At 40.3% G+C, this 20,858-nt stretch overlaps 1 long non-coding RNA gene across 3 annotated transcripts in view; it reads right to left on the bottom strand.

Annotated features, from left to right (window-relative positions):
• LOC140648893 (uncharacterized) overlaps positions 1-20,858 on the bottom strand; it is a 35,092-nt gene that overhangs the window by 13,117 nt on the left and 1,117 nt on the right. Inside the window, exons 2-5 of one of the 3 annotated variants that reach the window (XR_012041376.1) lie at positions 20,696-20,817; positions 19,233-19,346; positions 17,135-17,505; positions 9,189-11,684 (exon numbers count right to left, since the gene is read on the bottom strand). This is a non-coding gene — a long non-coding RNA (uncharacterized lncRNA). Of the gene's footprint in view, positions 1-9,188; positions 11,685-17,134; positions 17,506-19,232; positions 19,347-20,695; positions 20,818-20,858 lie in introns of those variants that run through there. The other 2 variants (XR_012041375.1, XR_012041377.1) reach the window with 2 other exon arrangements.

Here is a 20,858-nt window from a genome sequence, read left to right as displayed (position 1 = left end):
TCTGCAGGGAGCAATCCCTGGGACAAATGATCACCAGAACTGCACCAGAGAATGGTGGTCCATCCAAAAGAGAGTCCAGGGACAGCTTTCCATATGGTACTGAGACTTCCTGACACGTCCTGGAATCACATTTGCCTCTTTCACGGTCACATCATCTTGGCACCACATAGTTCTCCTGTGGTCATCTGATGACAACCTATACAACAGCAGAGATTCCCATTCTTTGTTCCTAAGTCTATTGCTTTGCACTTGGCATTGTTAAATGCTATTCCATCCTAAAACTCTTCTCCAATCCTCTTTTATACCCTCTGATTCTGCTTTATACCCTCCATATTCAAGTCCTTTTCTATGTTAATGTTGCTTCTCAATTTTACATCATCATCAGATTTCATTAGGATACGCACATTTTCCCATGACAATATATACTACATGAAAATATTAAATTAGAGATCAAGACAGACCAAAACTGCTCCTGGAGGAATTTTGCTACATACTTCCCTCTAGTATTATGACTGTGTTTTCGGCACAAACTCCTGTCATCTGTGTTCTAACTATCCTCTTTTCAGTTCTTATATATATCCTCTTCTTCATAAACTGATGATTCTCTGTGTGGAATAGAAAGTGAGTAAGCAACATCCAAGCTGATTAAAGCTATTGCATTTCAAGGGAAAGATAACACAGAGAAAATATCTTTGTCTTAAAAAAAAATGGTGTTGTTATCATATAATCTACTTTTGGTGAACACAAAACAGATTTTGTTCCATTTATCCAAGACATACTGGCAAAAAAGCAAGTAAGTTCAGCTTTGCTACATAAGATGCCCCTTCTTCTTTTCTGGTTCTCTTTTTGTTTATACAGCTAAAATTAAAATCTACTATTTTAATTGCCTTTACAAGATCTAATTCATCTTAACTTTCAGCAATTCTTAATTTAGCTCTACACTTTTTGCACTCCAGGAAACTGTTTGGTCTCTTTTTGTATTTCACTAAGGGTGTCTACTTATTTCTAATATCCTTTTGAGGTGGTTAATTGTGTGGCTTGATTCTGAACCTTTTCATACCAGTTTCTGGATAAAAATTCCATACTATTTTTTGCAATTTTGACTTCAGAAGAATCCAGTTCAAGCATTAGCTTCCCTAAGCACTTCAGTCCAGTCTGCTTATAGTTTTCCCAGCTTATCAAAGTTTGCCCATTTAAAATCCTCACTGTAGGTACAGATCTCTTTTGTTAATCCTTCCATTTCATCACCATTCTTCACCAGAGAACAAGCAGCTCCTTGGTGAATTCTCTTAGTCTAAAAAATTATGAGCTCTGTTAGTTTTGGCTATAGTTTACATGTCCAGATGAATGAGTTTGAATGAAGTTGTTTTACCTGAGGCATCTCCCTTGCATTTGTTTGCAGAGAAGATGAATGCAGTGCCCCTGGCTTTCCCGTCCTACCTGCATGTATAAACATTTGAGTGTTTTAAAACATAAGGTCCTGTGGAGGGAGTCATGTAAATGTTTATGTCTGAGACAGTCACTGCAGGTTGCTCTTACAGTCCCTGAAGAGAAGCAGACATTTTAAGGTTGCAAATCAGAAATGAATAATTCTAGTCCTTCCAGTGACTAATTTTGGATAGGGAGGCTAGACAGTTAGCTCAGCTGTAGGCATCTACACTGCAGATAACTGCTGTTAAGGGAGATGAATCAAACTCCTGCTGCGCTTTAACCAGTTGTTTCTGATACAAACTATTGCACCCATTTCAGTGCTAAGGAGGTTGCGGATGCTCTCTGCTACCTATTACCACTGCTGGAGACAGGACACCGGGTTACTGGGACCTTTGATATGATAGTGTGACATGTTCTTATTGCAGACATTTTTGAGGATAATTATGTAATTTTGATTTTAGTTCACTGATAATTAATAGTAGTGAGATTCACTTGCTAGATAATAACTAGTATTATCCTTCAATAGTCTTGTGTATATTAAGTACAAAAGACAATGCTTGCTCAAAATGAAGTGCTGGTCTGAATATCTGCCTTAAATTATACATTAGGTTTTGTACAGAATACGATAGTTTCTGGAGACCTCTACATTAGGTAGTGCATATAAGCTGGTGTATGTTCATACAAGGTTATCTACTAGAGATAATTACTCATTTGTCACACACTGCAAAAATGATGTGCTAATAAACATACAGATATTTGCCTAAAACCATATAGTTCACTTAAATTTGCATGGCCATTAAAAAAAAGCACACAATTGCTTTCTTCACACTGAGTCATCCTGATTAACCTTGTCTTCCTATATTCTTAGTTAAGCAGTCAATAAAAGATTAGAAATTTAACACGTCTTCCTTCAAGCCAGGAATGCTTTTTCCTCTGATTGTCCATACAAAAATTTACGACTGAAAATATTATTCTAACAGCAAATAATGCAATTAGGTATTTGCTTTTGTTTGGTTATTTAATTGTTAGGTCCAACATACCTTTTCTGTAAGTGTATGTCCTGGTTTGTTATTATATTAATCAGATATGTAAATTAATAAATGATTTCTGAAGAAATTCGTCAACTTTTAGTGTAAGGCTAAGGAGAGCAGAGCAAACTGCACTGACTATTATATAATAATGAAATACCTTGACATCTAGACCACTTTATGATACTATTATATCTTCAGGCTGACATATAAAAGAACAATAATACCGATATTAAGCCGTATAAAAATATCTAGTACTACTGACATTTTGACATAAGAAAGCTTAAGGTGATATAGAGATACTCAGTGCCAAAAGATTACCTGATTTCCACAAGCTCAGCTGAGGCAATAGTCTGGTGAGGTGGAGGTGAATTTCCCCTAGAAGGTGGTGTGCAGTGATGGAAGGAAAGAGTACCACTTCCATTTCAGGAATAGCAAGTTCTGCATCAGGAAAGTTGCTCATGGACTATTGAGCTGTACAGTCATGGCATCTTCCAAGTAATCACATTTCACCAATTTAAGCCCTTCTTGTCCTTGTGAATATTTCAGCAACATTCATGACAGTATTTAGGTTTGTAATATTTGCAGAGGTTATTTATTTTAAAATGCTTACTGATTTTTTTTTGCATCAAAATTGTGTCTGGGTTTTTCCACAATATTATAAGCTCAGCTGTTCTCTGGTTTTCACTTGTGATGGGTAACTCTTCACATCTTTTCTACTTATTGATCAGACAGCAAGTTTTAAAAACAGTTAGGTATTAAACAGTGGATAGCAAACACTATTTGTGGAAAAACAGACTTCCTTTCTATAAACACACAGTTACATCAATGAGGAATAATCTAATGATTGTGGTGAGCATTTAAAACACATTACATAAAAAAGACAGTTGGGGTACAAGCATAGTTGTACAAGGCAGTTCTTTGGAATTTGAAAGATATATGCCCCTTACTGCAGTTTTTCATGTAAAACTGGCACAAATTTGAATATTACATGGGATGGAGGTGGTCAAAACAGATTAGATTTTATATTTGGTTATACCGAAAGAGTCTAGCCTGAATTACCTGGTATTAACAAGCAAAACCCAGAAGCTATTTAACATATACGTGCAGCAATTCTATTACAGACATTACATGTATTTGCCAGTAACTGATCTTTGAACATTAGCAGCTAGGGAACTTAACAATCAGATGCATTAAATTCAGCTGTCAAGTGATATAGTGACTCACAAGAACTTAGAAGGAATTTAGGAGGAAAAAACCCCAAGTAATTCCGGTTCAGTACTTGTGTGAGAAAGAGCAGAGTCCTGCCCATTGTGGCTATGATCTCAAGAACTAGTCTGAAAACCAAGTTAAAGTACTTCACAAAGCTCCTGGTTAGGAACACAGGAGGCTGAGAGGAAGGAAAAATAAATTATCTTATGATTTTTTTCCTCTTTCTTTGGTTTTCCTTTGGCTTAAAATATAGCAGAAGTGCTTCAGGGCTCTGAGCACCCTGTCAATTATCTTGAAACTTAACTAAACCAAACTTAGTACAATCAGTTCATGCTGTACTAGCAGGTAGCTGTATGCATGCTCCCCTATTCATCTGTCTGCGTGTTACTCCTCCAACCACTCTTCAAAGAGCAGCTAACACAAATAGGTGCTGGACAGGAGGAAGGAGGCAGCATCCCAGAGTCCTCATAGAGAATATATTCCCGACCCACCTCTTTCAATTCTGTTGCTCTGGATCTAGCAACAGCATGTCTGCAGATTGCAACCTAGGCTCTCTTAGATAGTGCATGTAAAGATATCCTAGGACATACGTGGCTCATGCTACTTTTAATTTATCTTACTATGCTAGTTCAGGAGAGCTTTACTGAAGCAGGCTCATGTGGATTTACCCCCAGCTGTTTGAGGATAGAAAATAATAATGGAATTCGTAATTAGACAAATGCCAGTTTCATTAATCCTGACCTCCATATCGCAGTTCAAGATAAAAGAACAACTGCTCCATAATCCTAGATGAAAAACCATTTAGATCAAGGCTCGGCAAGGAGCCTTGGACAAACCTGATATACCTATTTAGAGCCATAACAGAGAAGAGCAATTTATCAACATCAGTAAATCCTGATGAATGCCAAGACACACAAGCCTCCTAAATCAAGTAAAGGCCTCAACCAGGTTTTGTCTAATAACTGCTTGCTGAAAGCTGAATGCGAGCTAGGACATAATTAATTGGATTCTCCCTCCTCATAGCATAGCATAGCCCTAGAGTGCAGGCTGTGAAGGTTTAGGATGTCGAGCAGGAACAGGAAATTAACTTGCAGAAGATATAGGAATGGAATTCTCACCTTCTCCAGCAGGTAAGATCATGTGGGACTTGATGGTTTTTTTGACTGACCTCTCCAAGCCCCAAAACCTGTTTTGAAAGTGAGGAGCTCTGCACTCCATCTGCTATCCCTGACTGTCCCATTTAGTCCAAATACTGTGAAGTTTCTGTACATACTTGGCAGATATGAGAAATCTGTATTTGTTTTACGTACTATACGATGTTAATTCCACCATAACAAGGTACTGATCTAGAGATGAAAGGGTTAAGGCACTATTTTGGGCTTGTTAAACAAATTCATGCACTATTTTGGCTTGTGAAACAAATCAAGCCTTGCTCTGCCAGGGAACAAATGTGATTTTGCGTGACCATGGATATATGTAATGTTGGGCAAGCCATTTACACTTTCTTTCTCTGTTCCCTTTTTTTACATGTGTTAGTCTGCCTGCGATGGATTTATGGAAGATATACATGTTAAAGCTTATGACTATGCTGTAATAGTGGAGCTATGTAAGTATCTTCCAACTAGAACAGTGACGCCAATATTCCTCCCACATTTAACCAAGGTATAGAGCATGTGGATGAACCTGCAGGACCTGTGGCATCCAGCAGGTAGCAGGAATAAGTGACAGAGGGAGAGCCATATTTATCTAGCTTCCCGATGTTTCCTTGAGATGTAGATAATATGAGAAAAGAACATGCTAGGGTCTGCACCTGATGTGTTTGGGTTTTGCCACTGGGATAAAAATATCACACACAGACACACACACACATATACATAGAGGAAGAATTCACAGGAATAAGCGAGCTTCCTTTCTTTTATATCAGTTTCTCCTGTGCAGGGGGAAATAGGATCCTGAGAAACTCCATTTCCTTTAATTTGCCAGAAGACAGCTTTCCCTGAGAAACAAGCTTTCAAGCTAGAAGGCAGACCAGCTCTAATATTCACCCATCAGTAATCTCCTGTAAGGATTATACATTTTAAAAAGAAAAAGGGATGTGTTCTGTGATGATCCTTTTACTTCTCAGCATTTTTCATAGTTGTTCTGTCAAAAAGTACTGCTTCTTTGAGAACGCACTCCTCGTGCAAGTGTGTAGGTGACTAAGATTGTTAATGTTTTTCAAAACCTACTGGTAAAAATCCCCAAATCTGAGAAAAACTAAATCCCAGGCATCAAGGCAATGGTAGCCAAGATGCAACTTATGTAGCTTTGCTGTCCAACATGGAGGGCTTCCGGTTGTAAAATTAAGTTAAGTGTTAGTCTCATTCTTGTAAGTGATCATCTTAGGAAAAAATAAAAAAAGGACAGAGGAGATACACAGGAAATACAGCCTAACCTTAATGAATGTTGAATTTCCACTGACTTGTGCCAGCATGCTGCTTGTGCCAGAAAAATGGCAGATAATGTACAACATAATGAGCACCTAGCTGGTGGAAGAGAAGGTAGAATAAAAGCAAATATAGGGAAAGAGTAACCTATTTCTTATCCTGTGTATGAGAAAACCCCATGGAACCTGGATCTTGTAGCCACATGAGCAGTCACTCAAAATTCATGTCATCGGCTGCCACTGTCAACAACAAAGCAGGGCTGCTATTGACATTTCTGCAGCCAGAGTCTGTGCTGTGAGTTGCAGGGCACTGACATCCTGCCGTAGTGGATTTAGTGCAACTCATGGTGAGTCTGTCCCCTCTGAACAGGGAACTCCCCAAAAAGTGTTTGGAGCTCAGCGTAGTGGCTTCCCCCTGCCATGATCTATAGTAACCTTTTCTGGGTTCAGTGAGCTGTAGTAGGCAAAAATGAACTCTTCTAAGGTTGAGTAAAACCTTGTTGAAATAGATGACTCTAACAACTGCTCTTTGTTCAAGTTCATTGTAAGGAACTGTGCAAGGGGCCTCATACCAAAACACAGCCACTTGTTACCACTCTAAACAAATGTGTGCCCTGTGAGATCCCACTCAGGAATTTGAACTATCTGGGTGGAGGGCTTAGATAGGTGGAGTTTCTGTGAGTGCTCTTGTGGATGTGTGTGGGTGGGACAGAGAGAAAGAAAAAGGGAGAGGGAAAGAGAAAGGCAGGGGGAGGAAGCAGGAAAAGAACAGAGAAGATATGTTTACACTTTTTTTTTTTTTTTTAAAGCAGATGTGAGCTTGCTTTGGTTGTGCTCCAGGCAGACACAACTTGTGCCCACGCTATCAGCAACGGCTTAGTAGCTCAGGCTTACTAACCATGGCTACACTGTTTATGGTTTGGAGCTGACTCATGCCCAACCAGAGTAAAGGCTCACAACTGTGCAGTTAAAACCAGAAGAGACCAGAAAAACAATTCCAGGCACCGGCAGAATAAGCAAGTTGTGTCTCCTCTGAAAAGTATCTAGGTCTTAGACTTGCAGCAGGACACTGTCCATAAAAGTCTAAATTAATATTAGCACTGAGCCATGGAAATTCATCTTGCAGTTCTTGTTCCCCAATCTAGCAATTCAGCACTGGGCTACACATACTTTCCAGCAAACTTCTGTTCTTGGTTTTGAAACTGGAGGACATACTCAGTTACCTGCTCCGTAAGTGAGCTAATCTTCATTATTATTTTGCTGACGTCAGCTTTCAGCTGTGAGATTGTGTTTGTCTCATTTTTCTGTTCTCTGCCATCTCGTCCATATTGTGTGATGTTGGCAAAACGCAGTTGATATCCATCAAATCAAATACTGATATGCACATTAAAAAAAAAAAACAACAACAACAAAAAAAAACCAGCAATGATTTCAGGCTCCAAACCTGGAGCCTGAATGAGAGTTCAAAATGACAATCTGAAAACCTCGGCTCATTCTGAACATATCTCCACAAATCTCTCAGCTCTCTTCCGCAGGTGCATGTGAAGCATCTCAGCAACTATGTCGCACCTGCAGCAGCTGAGGTACCAAAACCAAGATGTTCCTCTATCTCCCCGAGAAGAAAGAGGAAATATAGTCAGGAAGACTGGTTGGCCTTAGAGAAACATCTGGGATCTGAGTTCTGCTTTGACAATTTCTGCATTTTATAAGAAACAGTCAGTGAAGAAAATTCATGAACAGTTCTTGGAGCAAAAACTAAAAAATTAGATCTCTCCCCTCCTGGGTAAAGGCCCTAAGGCTGAGAAGCCTAGGATCACATCCTCTTTTCCACTGGGTAGAACTCAAAGACTTTTTTCATTCTTCTGGTGCTGATAAATTATTGGCAGTTGCAGCTCCAACAGGCTGCAGATGTCCAGAAATCCTAGCCAAAAGACCACTGATTTCAAGTTTGTAGATCTGCTCCTATTCTTAAAAAGACATTGCTGCCACATGGCCTGAGGAGAGGAGAGATCCCTCTTATAATGTTGAATGCCTCAGTCCCAGAGCAGAGCTGGAACTACAGTCAGCATTGGCTAGGTATAGGCAAGCCAAAACCTTAGGAGTGTGCTGACCGTAAATGCTCTCTCAGTGCTACCTTCCTCTGACCATGCACAGTGTAGGGACCTGAGCTGACTCTGTACAGAAATTGCATAAATCCTGCATGGGATCAAAGGGATTACAACTTTCAACATTGTGATGTTAACTTTTAGACACAGATGCAAGCTCCCAAGAAAGACACTGATTTCTCAGCTATGGTGGTTGTATTGTGTTTATCTTCACATGTATCATTTCAAGGGCAACCACTCTAGGTCTTTTCATGTCTTGATATGTCCTATGAATGTGTCTGAACTCCACACTGCAACCGTCTTCTCCAAGGACAATAGGATGATAATTTCATATCTTGTGTTTTGAAATTTTGACCCTAAATAATTCAAGGAAAGGTTTTGGGTGTTTTTTCCCTTAGTTACAGTAAGGATAAGATTTCATTCTTCATACACATCTTTTCTGTGTCTCACAGTGTGATGGCCAAACCTGGAAATGTTTTCAGTCAGTGGTGGAAAGCATGTCCATAATACATAATGAAGGATGTTACAGAGGGCTACCAACCAGAGCTGACTGAAGCTGGTTGCTTCACGCTGAAGCATGAAGTACATGCTGTGTGTTACAGCACCATTCAGGCACACTGGTTCCACAGCAGAGATATTACATCTGCATTACAAGGTAACAGTAATTCTAGCAAATTTCTTTCTCATAATCTAGCTGCATACATAGTTCTAGATAAGGTATTTAAAGGGAAAGAAAGAAGCAGATGAACAGCAGATGTATGAAGCTGCAGAGGTGGGCTTGAGGCTGTGACCCCATTCATTTCCTCTCTAAGGACAAAGACAAACTTCCAGTGAAGAAGCCAGAGAAATCTTAAATCAACAAAGTAACTTTTTAATGTGTATCTTATTCTCTATATAAAGTATAACATGTCATATGTAACATATATTACAGTAATATATTACAATATATAATAGATGAGGAAATGTGTATTGCCTTATATTTTCTATGACATGTTATATTCCGTGCCTATTTATACATTTTATGTATGTGTGTGTGTATATAATTATACGTATAAATATAAAACTGAGTTTACTTCTTAATTTAAGGAAAGATTTTAACATAAATTGCACCCAATATAGCAGAATAACCACACTTCTCCTTCCCTTCAAAGACATGTCTCTCTATGTCTCTGGCATATAGAGATACTGTAGCAAAACACTGAGGCAGTTTAACTTCACGAACTACAACGTAGAAGTGCCTTCAGAGTACATTAGCATACTGTGTTTCAGCAGCTTTGATTTCTTCTCACAGGAGTTAAGAAGAAATTCACTTAATCAGTACATCTAGGCTCAGCTTACCAACTTCTTTTAATACTTTAATGTCTTTATTGGAGATAGTACTGTGAACCCTCAAAAAACAATCATCACAACTTCTGCTGGCAATTAGGATGAAGAAAATTAAACCCAGGAGACACACTAGTTGTATATACAAAGCTGATACCCATGGAGTGATTGCCTCACCTACTAGAGCATGCCAGAAACATCTCTTAAGGCTGTGACATCATCACCATACTGGAAAAAAAATTACTCTATAAAGTGGCAGTATGTTTGATATATGTTGTAGACCTCTGAAGTTTTCAGTTAGAATGGTCTGACTTCGGCATTGCTACATCAGTAAAGACCATACCAGGTACATAGCCTCAGCTATGGATACCTGTTTGTTAAACAAAAAACAAACAAAAAGCAATCTTCAGTCAACTTCAGCTAACCCTCTTCTCACTAAAGCTCTCCACTGTTTAAATTCCAAATGCCTAAATTAGCAACTATGGGATCCCTCCAGCTCCCCACTGAAAACACTTGTTACTGTATTTGCTCACTTCCACTGTTCACCCAGCTGAACAGGTTCCCCTAAGATAGCAATGCACACAATAGCTAATTGTTTATCATTTGGGGATTAGAAGCATCAATATGAATTTTCAGGAAGATTGGTTTGTTTTTAGCTCAGTTTGTGATAGGGCATTTACAGAGTTAGCCATACAGGCTTATAAACATTTTAAGTATAATACATATTTTCAAATGTTTTTTGTCTTTGCAGTTGACAGGGAAAGGATTTGTCAAAGCGCTCAGCTTTGGCCTAACTTTGCTTCTGTCAAAGACAATGGTTTCATTGTTTTCAGCGGCAGCAGATAGCTGACAGCAAACCTTTGGGAAATCCCACCAATGATCATGTCTCCTCGGTTTGAAGAGGATGCATGATGTAAAGTTTTGTGGGCTTGGGGGTGGTGGTACTTGTTTTACTTTTGTTTGGTTTTACTTATTTTAGGGTGTTAGGAGCCAACTTGTAGCAGAAATGGGTGGACTAGTCATATTCTCATATCTGTTTTTACTAGAGGGGATAATTATAAGATTAATTCAGGGGAAAAAATGGTCTGCATGTAATGAAAAAAATATGAATGGGTGCAAGTATGCTGTAAAGAAAAAAAGGGGTTTGTAAATACAGCCATATCTAACACACCAAAATTTTTAAAAAGGTATCTTATTAGAATATACCATAAACATCCTGCCTGCATGCATATACAGGTTTTGGAGTTTTTTTAAAATAGTGACAAAATTTCCCCAACAAATGCTTTTTCCGTACAATGACTATATACTGTTTACTGAACAGAACCAAGCACTCTTCCAATAACAGTTCTATCATGCATTCCTGAACTTTAAGCATTCTTTGAGCATTAATGCCTCTAAATCTCCCAAGTGGTTAGGTCTAATTGAGAACAAAACATATTTTTCAACGATGATTCTAAAGCAGCACTCTGGAAAGGTTTATTTAAAGAAGTGTTTAGAAGCCGTAATTTATAAAGTCCATAAAATTATATACTATCTTTATTTCCTGAGTTTCATTAACTGTTCCTCATGCCTTTGTTGACTGCTATGACTAGACTTTGATATATCAACAAACATAATTTATTACTTTGTGGCTGGTTAATATGTTTACTTGCTGATTAATATGTTTACTTACTACATTATCTAGCAGTTGATTTAGGATTTCCCATTTAAATGACACTGGCTATTTAAAGGCCTTATTTGACAAGGTTTCCATTGCATTGTCTTTTTCTTCCTGTCAGCTCAATCAATTATTTATTGACATATTTACCATGAAATATACACAAAAAGGGACAAGCACAGTTAGCCCAGGAAAACATATGCAAGGAAGATTGAAAAGACTTAATTAATATACATTTACAGTACTTCCTTGCTACAAAATAGCTAATAAACTAACCTCTACATCCCTAGTGCAAACTTACAGAAGACTGATTCATATTTAACATCTAACAGCAGACTCTTACCCAGTAGCGGATGCAGCCTCAGTGTAAAGGAGAGACGAGAGCAATCTCATTGCTGTAATCTCAGGAACTCTGTGCCAGACCACTGCAGCTACAGTTTGTGTTCTCTTGTATGCTTCCTACCTTTCCAGTTTGAGCAAGATTAACTGATTGCAGAGAAACTCTAAGCAAAGATTGAAAAGAGCTAGTAATAGGGGATGCAGAAGAAGTCCTTGTTTTGTTTAGCTGGTCCAGAATTTCAACAAAATATTAAGAGCATTGGCTTGAGCTGTTCAAAGTGTCATTAAATGACAAGCTCAGAAACATTATTGTTTCTGTGTTGTAGCAGCATTTTGTCATTAGTCAAGATGGACTCATCACATCTTCAACTAAGGTGAACTTTATACAGTGTCTACACCAAAAAACCCACTTACCTTTTACTGAAGTAAATAAATGTATACTCAGCACATTTAGAGAATTTTTTAAACAACTATTACATTTTAGCTGATCCAATTAGTCCCTTTATAATATTCCCTACAGATAAATTCTTACTGATTATTGACAGCAGGGCTTAATGCTGTGGAACAGAAATAAGTCAGTAGTTTTAGGTGTTTTTTCATATTTTTCTCACTGTATGTTAACAGAGGATCCGTCACTTACCTAAACTTGCCTTAAAATTAAACTTGATTTTAAAGTTTAGAAGAAACTCTTCCCTGTTTTTGTCAATCAGCTGTAGTATTTCAGAGAAAGGTGATAATGATGGAAACACTACTCTATATTATCAGGAAAATATTAATGTAGATTTATGAATCTCCTCCCAATATTTATGTGGTTTTTGCAATTTCAAAGGGTGATTCAGAATCTTAGCAGGATTAAGTACCTCTTATAGCTGCCCAGCTCTCTCCATCAATTAAAGAGGGTGCTCAGGGCAGTTGGTTTTCTGCGTTCACACAACTAGTTCTGGCTTCACTCAGCTATGCTGAGTGAAGAAGACTTGGGGCACCCCCAGCTGCTCATTAACACCCCCACCATAGATTTCCACGTCCCAGGTTCTGCCAGTGTAACTTGTCTGATTGCTCCCCAACCTGTGTTGAAATGAGCCAGGCCCACTCACTTTCAATGACAGGTCTTTGCAGGTCCATTTTGGTTTGCCCAAACTGAAATAGAGAGTGACTGTTTGAAACACTGGGCCAGCAGAATTGAGGGCAGCAGCTTTCAGAGGATTTTTATGGGCAAGGGGGTAGAGGGATCCTTTGACCTAGCAAAGCTGCAACTGAAATGGGGCATCACCACAGTTAACTGTCTGAAGGCTAGAAGGCAGGACAAATGCTGCAGTACAACTGCAGTCAGGCTGTTCCAGCAGCAGCTAAATAAAGTCTATTGCCGCCAGCTACAGATTACTGCCCTGCCTCATTAACTGGAGGTTAGCATTTGCCCAAACTGTATCTGTGAGTGCTCTCAGACTTGGGTCTATTAAATGGTTTGATTAATTAAATATGTCTAAATACTTGTGTTTCTAACCCAACCACTTTGATAAGCAGTGAACTACGGTGTGGCCACATAAGTTGGTATATCAATAGATCTGAGAGGAATCTCTAGCTTCACCTGGTTCAGTGGTAGGTGGAGCAACATGTAAGACCTTTGTTAAAGCCCTCTGAAAAGGAGTCAGGTCTACTTTTGCCTGCTTGATGTATACCACAATGTGGAAAGCACTTCAGGGTGTTTCTCTATTCTCATTTATTAGCTACTTCATTCTAGAAGGGCTTAGGTGTGCGAAGAATAAATGTGGAAATAAACAGTGGAAAGGAGTGTATTCAAGGTAAGTCTTCTGCATTCAGAAAACAAATATTAACATTGCACTAGAAGTATGAGTGTATATTTATAGGTATGTGTTTGTGGGTGCTTTTGGAAAAGGCTAGCATAGAATTAAAGACAGAGTTCTGAAGACAGGGCTACTGCAAGTACAATGACTCAGGAGAAGGTTTAAGGTGATAGAATCACTTATCTGGAATTCTTGTCTAATCGGGATCAGAAAGGCTCTTCCCCTGGCCATGCAGATTAATTTAAGATTTACTACTTTTAATACTACTTTATCTCAAAAGGTGGTAGCTTTCTTGGTCCAGCTTTTGTAAGCAAGGAGATTAGAAGGTAAGAAACTGAGACAAGGGAGAGAGAAAATATTGTAAGAATATTGTTAGCTATGGCAATTGTCTGTTAGTATTTAGAAGGTATCATGGCTGGAGGTGTTGCTGAACCTGAGACAGATAAAGGCCTTTGTTCTTGCTTCAGCAAGTCATGCAAAACAATGAGCTTGTACAAATAAGTCATAAGTTGCCTCATGGATTTATGTAATAGAGTAAGAAAGTTAGCATGGCAGGCAGTTGCCTTACTTTGACAATGGGCTGGATAACTGTGTGGCGTGCTTCTCATTTAACTACAACATGCAGTTGCCTCTCCCGGGTGAGTGTTTCTACTGCACTACTGCATCGAGGCTTAAAAGACGTTAGTCATGGAACCCTGATTGACCTCAGCTTTTTATAATTTATTTTCCTGCAGTCGTTTTTTTTTTTTTATAAGTCAGAGTGAATGTTGGAGATATCTAACCGATAAGACTTTTCTCACAGCAATCTCTGATATCTAAAAAGAGTTGTTTTACTTGCTCAACAAGCCCTCAAGAACTACCTTCTTAAAGGCTTCTTTTTTTTTCCTATTATTATTTCATTTGTTCTTGATTCTCTGGAACCAAAGTGGTTCCAGAAGATTCCAAAGAAGTTTCCAAACAGACTTGCTTTGCTTGGATATTTTGAGAACTCACAGGACTGGGGTGCTGCTGTGGATGGATACAGGCTGTTCAGGAGGGGCAGGCCAGGATGGCAAGGTGTGGGAGTTGCCCTTTATGTGAGGGAGTGGTGGAAACGTATGGAGCTCTGCCTGGGGACAGGTGATGAGACAGCTGAGAGCTCATGGGTGAGGGTTTAAGGGCACACCAACGTAGGTGGTGTTGGGGCAGGTGTCTGCTACAGGCTGCCTGTACTGGGTCTGTCTGGGATGGAGTTAACTTTCTTCATAGCAGCTCATATGCTGCTGTGTTTTAGATTTGTGACCAAAACAATGCTGATTGATAACACACTAATGTTTTAGCTATTGCTGAACAGCATTTGTAGAGAGTCAAGACCACCTGTTTCTCACTCTGCTTTTCCCCCCTGTCCCCCTCCCCCAATAGATTGGGAGGGGACGGAACCAGGCAGATGACCCAAACTAACCAAACAGCTATTCCATGCCATATAATGTCATGCTCAGCAATAAAAAGGGAGAGGCGTAGGTTTAGGGAGGTTAGCCATCTTTTGCTTGGGAACTGACTAGGCATCGGCCTGCCTGTGGGAAGTGGTAAATGATTGCCTCTGCATCACATATTTTGTTTTCTTTCTTTCTTCTTCCACTTCTCTTTTGCTTATTAAACAATTTGCATCTCAACCCACAAGCTTTCTTGCTTTCACTCTTCCTTTCCTCTTCCCCTGTCCCACTGGGGTTGAGGGGAGAGTGATCAAGCTGCTGTGTGACGCTTAGCTGCCTACTGGGGTTAACCCACAACACTTACAAACAGTGAAGAACTGTTTGTGGATGTGAAGGTCAGAGGCAGTCTTGACTGCAGTGACCATGAGGTGATGGAGCTCCTGGGAAGAAGGAACAAGGCAAGAAGCAGGATCACAACCCTGGACTTCAGAGGAGCAGACTTTGACCTGTCTGGGGGCCTGCTTGGAAGAATCTTGTGGCATATGGTCTGGGGGAGAGAGGAGGGGTCCAGGAGAGCTGGCTGGTTTTTAAGGATCACCTCTTCCAAACTGAACAACGGTCCATCCCAATGTGCAGGAAGGCAAGCAAAGGTGGCAGGAGGCCTGCACGGATGACCAAGGAGCTCCTGAGAAAACTCAAACACAAAAAGGAAGGGTGCGAGAGGTGGAAGCAGGGACAGATGACTTGGAAGAAATGGAGGGCAACTCTCTGAAAGTTCAGCGATGGGGTTAGGAAAGCTGAAGGCAGCCTAGAGTTGAATCTGGCAAGGGATGTGAAGAGCAACAGGAATGGCTTCTTCAAGTATATCAGCAGCAACGGGAAGACTGTGGAAAAGGTGGGCCTGCTGATGAATGGGGCAGGAGACCCAGTGACCGAGGACACAGAAAAAGCCGAGATACTCGGTGTCATCTTTACATCTTGCCTCAGTCTTTAGTGGCAAGACTTGTCTTGAGGAATTCCAAGTTCTTGAGACCAGAGGGAAAGTCTGGAGCAAGGAAGACTTCTCCTTGGTGGAGGAGGATCAGGGTAGGGAATGTTTAAATGAACTGGCCATACACAAATCCATGGGACCTGATGGGAGACACCGGCAAGTGCTGAGGGTGCTGGCCAATGTCATTGTGAGGCCATTCTTGATTATCTTTGAAAGGCCATGATGATCAGGAGAGGTTCCTGAGGACTGGAAGAGAGCAAATGGCACTTGTGTCTTCAAGAAGGAGGAATTACAGGCTGGTCAGCCTTGACTTGATCCCTGGGAATGTGATGGAGGAAATAATCCTGGAAATGTTTCCAAATGTATTAAGGATAAGAAGGTGATTTGGAATAGTCAGCATGAATTTATGAAAGGGAAATAATTCCTGTCCAACTTGATAGTCTTCTATGATGAGATAACTGGTGGGGAGAGTGGTGAATGTTGTTTATCCTGACTTTAGCAAGGCTTTTGATGCTCTCCCATGACAGCCTTATTGACAAACTGATGAAGTATAGGCCAGATCAGTCCATCTTACTGTCCACTTAAAACTGGCTGAACTGCCAGGCCAAAGCCTGGCAATGTGTGATCACAGGGATGTGATTAGTGGCATGAAGTCCTCTGGAGGTTAGTCACTACTGATGTACCCCAGGGGTCAATACTGGAGCAACTAATGTTTAACATCTTCATTTATGGCCTAGATGATATAAGGGAGTATTCTTTCAGAAGGTTTGCAGAAGATACAAAACTGGGATCAGTGGCTGATATACCAGATGGGTGCGCTGCCAGCTCTGAAGGATGATCTCGACAGCTGAAGAAATGAGCAGACAGAAATTCCACAAAGGGAAATGCCAAGTCCTGCCCCTGGGGAGGAATAACTCTGTGCACCAGTAGACACTGGGGGCTGATGGACTGGAAAGCAGCCTGGCAGAAAAAGTCCTTGGAGTCCTGTTGTTCAACTACACAAGCAGCATTGTGTCCTTGTGGCCAATGGTGTCCAGGGCTGCATTAGGAAGAGTGTTGCCAACAGGTCAAGGGAGGTGATTTCTCTACTCAGCCCTGGTGCCATGCCCAGTTCTGGGCTACCCAGTACAAGAGAGACACGGACATACCATAGAGTCCAGCAAAGGTCCTTGCAGATGATGAAGGGATTGGAGCACCTGATGTACAAGGCGAGGCCAAGGGAGCTGGGACTGTTCAGTCCAGAGAAGATATGGCTCAGGGGGATCTTATCCACATGTACAAATACCTGATGGGAGGCAGTAAAGAAGCTGGACCCACGGTCTTTACAGTGATATTCAGTAGCAGGACAAGAGACAATGGGCACAAACTGAACTACATGAAATTCCATCAGAATGTGAGAAAACACTTACTGTGAGGGTGGTCAGACACTGGAACAGGTTGCCCAGGGAGGTTGTGGAGTCTCCATCCTCAAAGATATCCAAAACCCAATCGGACGCAGCTCTAAGCAACCTGCTTGCTGTACCTAACCCTGCTTTGAGCAGAGGGTTGGACTAGATGATCTGCAGATGCCCCTTCCCACTTCAATCATTCTGTGATCTTAAATGTTCTGTGATTCTGTGATCTTAAATGTTAACAACTCATAGGCTGATCATAGGACGGGAGTGTCCAAAATAGTCCAAGTTCTCTGGGGTATATGGTGTTAGCCAAATTCTGCTCCAAACTTCATTGGAGTGGTTCCTGTTGACTTCTGTGGAAACTGTGTATACCAGCTGCTCTATTTCTGCAAATAATCAGGAGAAATTTATGGCAAAAAAATGAGAATTATTAGACTTCCAAATTCAACTGCTTTTCTAATATGTGTGTGAAACTGATTGCACTTTTATCGATTAGTATGGTAGAAAAGTTGTCATTGCTTTCTGTTTTGTAGTAGCTAGCTAGTAAATGTCTCTGTTTTCTGCTATTCCTCACGGTATTTGTGCACATCACTTTTGAACAGAAGTTGCCTTCCTTATAGTACAGGAGAGGTTTAGTGTGGTTGTAGTGGTTCAAGGTGGTAGAGATGTCCCTGAATCAATGGTAGAAGGAGCTTTGCTGAGAACTGTGACATGTTCCAAAAGCTTGATAGCTTGGAAACTATCATCATAGTAGTGTGGTGAATGCGGAGTGCTTGAACTTTTTTTCTTATTCAGAGATAAACCATAAGGGTGTTCTGAAACTAATTTTAAATGCTTTATGGGAATTCCTTCATAACAATTGAACTGCTTGACAGGTTTCTTTTCAAAGGTAACTGTCATAGATTATTTTTGCTTATAAGTAACAATTGTGAAGTAACAGAAATGTCTAAATAGCACCAGATATTAATAATTATAATAAAAGAAAATAATTACCAGACTTCAGAGTGCCTACATTTGAAAGAGTGGAACTAAATAGAAGTGTGTTGATTGATTGCTTAGTTTATATATCCCTAACCCCTTACCTCCACCATTTTGAATAATTGGCCTACAGCCACATATTCATTTATAAGGAACTGATCACAATAAAGTCTCTTTTGACAGTTCCAAGGCTATCTGTCTGGGTGGCTCCGTATTGCAAGTGTCATCCCTTGGACACGAAAGGTGATGTAGGGCTACATTACTTTGACCTGTGTAATTCCTAAATATTAGTATAGAAAAGTGGTACTGTGTTACAGTTGCATTCCCTGTTTACTTATAAATAGAAACAGTTGTGAAGTTAAACTAAGCTATAAACTAATTTCTGTGACAACCAAAAATATGGTCAAAATATGGCTTTTCTGGCATGGCTTACATCTGTGGTACAGAAGTTTTCATCACATATTGGAAGAGAGCATTTTTGCATTTTCCCTACAGATCAGCATTTTTCTTGTTGTTAGTTGCAGGGGTTTTCAAATAAGGCATCTTTTAACACTAGCAGGTCAGGTACACTCAAAAAAGACAACAGCTGCAGAAAGAAGAAACTACTAGACAATTCCCATGCCTTTTAACTGAAGGCTGCAGCAGCAGGCCAGCCAGTCTGAACATAAATTCTGTCACAGAGGGAGTGTAACACAGACACAAGAGGGCTTAGTATATGGGTAGTAGAAGAACAGCTTGCTGCTGTTCTCATGTCTCAGCGCATTTCCCCTACAACCTGCCACTGTCCAGAGACCTGATAGGACTTGCAGTGACAGAAAGGGACTAGAAACAATTCTGTACTGACCCAGAAAATACTGAGGGAGTGAAGCAAGAGACTAACTGGACTGTTCTACAGAGCAGCAACTTTCCTGAGTGATTTCATCCTGAGGTGCAATGTTTCCATTGACCCTGAATTTGGTTCAATGGAGGAAAAAAAGCATCTGCAAGTAACTTATCAGCTCCACCAGTTCTTTCTCTCACTATCTTGCTGCTCAAATTTTGCTTTTCCTTCACACAGCTCATTAGTTTTAGCTAATTATAAATGAAATTTCAACAGGATTGCTTCTCCCCGTCCCATAAAGCCAGGAAAAATTACCTCTTCGAGTCTACTGGACTTTCTCTCTGCCTGTTCCCAGGCTCCTGCTGCTCTCATAGAACTGTTGTTGTCATCTTCTTGTAGCTGAAAGTTTAAAGAAACTGGACTAAGCGACTGTGGAAAGAAGTTGAGGACAGTTTTAGAATTGAACTTATGTATCAGCAGGGAAAGAACTGAACAGTTAGCACAGGGTGCCCAGAGAGATCATGGAATCTCTGTTTGTGGAGATATTCTGAACTTGACAAGGCCCTCAGCTGCCTGCTCTGAGCAGAGGGTTGTATTTGGTCACCTCCTGAGGTCCCTCTCAACCTGAATTATCCTACGAGTCTAAAAGTAAAGTGACAAGATGAAATGGGAATATAATAGAATGAGGAGAAAGGTAGTCATAGAGCTAATTAGAACTTTTAATATGTCCCCCCCCAAGTTATTTTGGTTTGGAATTAGATGTGGGCTTAATCCAAATTTTTGGGTGGCATAGGAAGAAATACTATGGTTATGCTCATCACTGTGGTTGTGTGCAGTTCCCCTCTCAATAGTATTCATCTGTATTAATGGAGGCCTAGCTCCGGTTTCTCTTTCTGAACGCACAGTCTGCAGTGAAGCTGTAGGGGTTGCTCCCATCATCTGTACATAATTAAGGACACATGGGAAAAATGCTGGAGAACAGGTAAAAAAAGGAATAGGGAAAGGTTAAGCTATAGAGTCATTCCAACTTGTTTCTTTCCTGTGTTAATCAATATCTAGGCATTACACTATGTAAGGCAAGACTAAATCTTCGATTAGCACAGGCCTCTCCTGCTGAAGTGTGTGTTTCTCAGTCTTTCCGTGTGGAACTATACCACTTTGTATAAACTACTTAAATGTACAGAACTAGCATGCAAACAAGTGGGTGTTACTCCCTAGTTTGGTAGTTTACATACTTAATTGGGAGCAAACCCAGCTGGGGTTCCTGCCCTGGTGAATTTTTAGTACAAATGAATTAATATAAATTCAACAAAGCTGTTGAAACAGTATCAACAGGAGAATCTAAGCTCTCCTACTCCAGAGATGTTGTAGTTTGTTGTCAAAATAATGTTATGGGAGAACAAGAGGTAGGAGTTCAAATCCCCTCAGGTAAAGAGGAAAATCAGGCCTGTGGCTGCCACATCCTTGTGTGCAGGAGCCAACTGCTTAGCTCTTGGCCAAAAGGCAGGTGGCCAACCCCCTGGCAAACCTCTGTTTTCAGTCCTGCTTCTTCTGCAGGTGCTTGAGAGGGATCATTCAGTTTCAAGCTGATAGCAAGGCAATGACTTTTATTTTTCTCATTAAAATTTTTTAAAAAGCTATTTGCTGGCATTTGTACTTAATTGAAGAATTGATTACACCACCTTATAAGGGAGCATTTCTCTCAGCAGCACTGTTTTGTCTTGCTAGTGATTTAACGGGGCACGTTAAGAGGAGACTTGAAAAAACAGCTTCCTTACATTTGAAGGACCGGAGGATGAATGGATTTACACGGCAAAATGAACCCCCGGGTTTAAGAAGGGAGAACGGCCACGATGGGGAAAGACTGCAGCAGATTTCAGTCGAGGAGGAGAAACCGGAACTAGTGGGAGGAGAAAGTGAAGGGAAATTTAAACAGGTTGA

The sequence above is a fragment of the Ciconia boyciana genome, chromosome 3, assembly GCF_034638445.1.
Source record: "Ciconia boyciana chromosome 3, ASM3463844v1, whole genome shotgun sequence".
Classification (NCBI taxonomy): domain Eukaryota; kingdom Metazoa; phylum Chordata; class Aves; order Ciconiiformes; family Ciconiidae; genus Ciconia; species Ciconia boyciana.
Note: the sequence above shows the minus strand (reverse complement) of the source record. Positions and strands in the feature narration are given on the sequence as shown.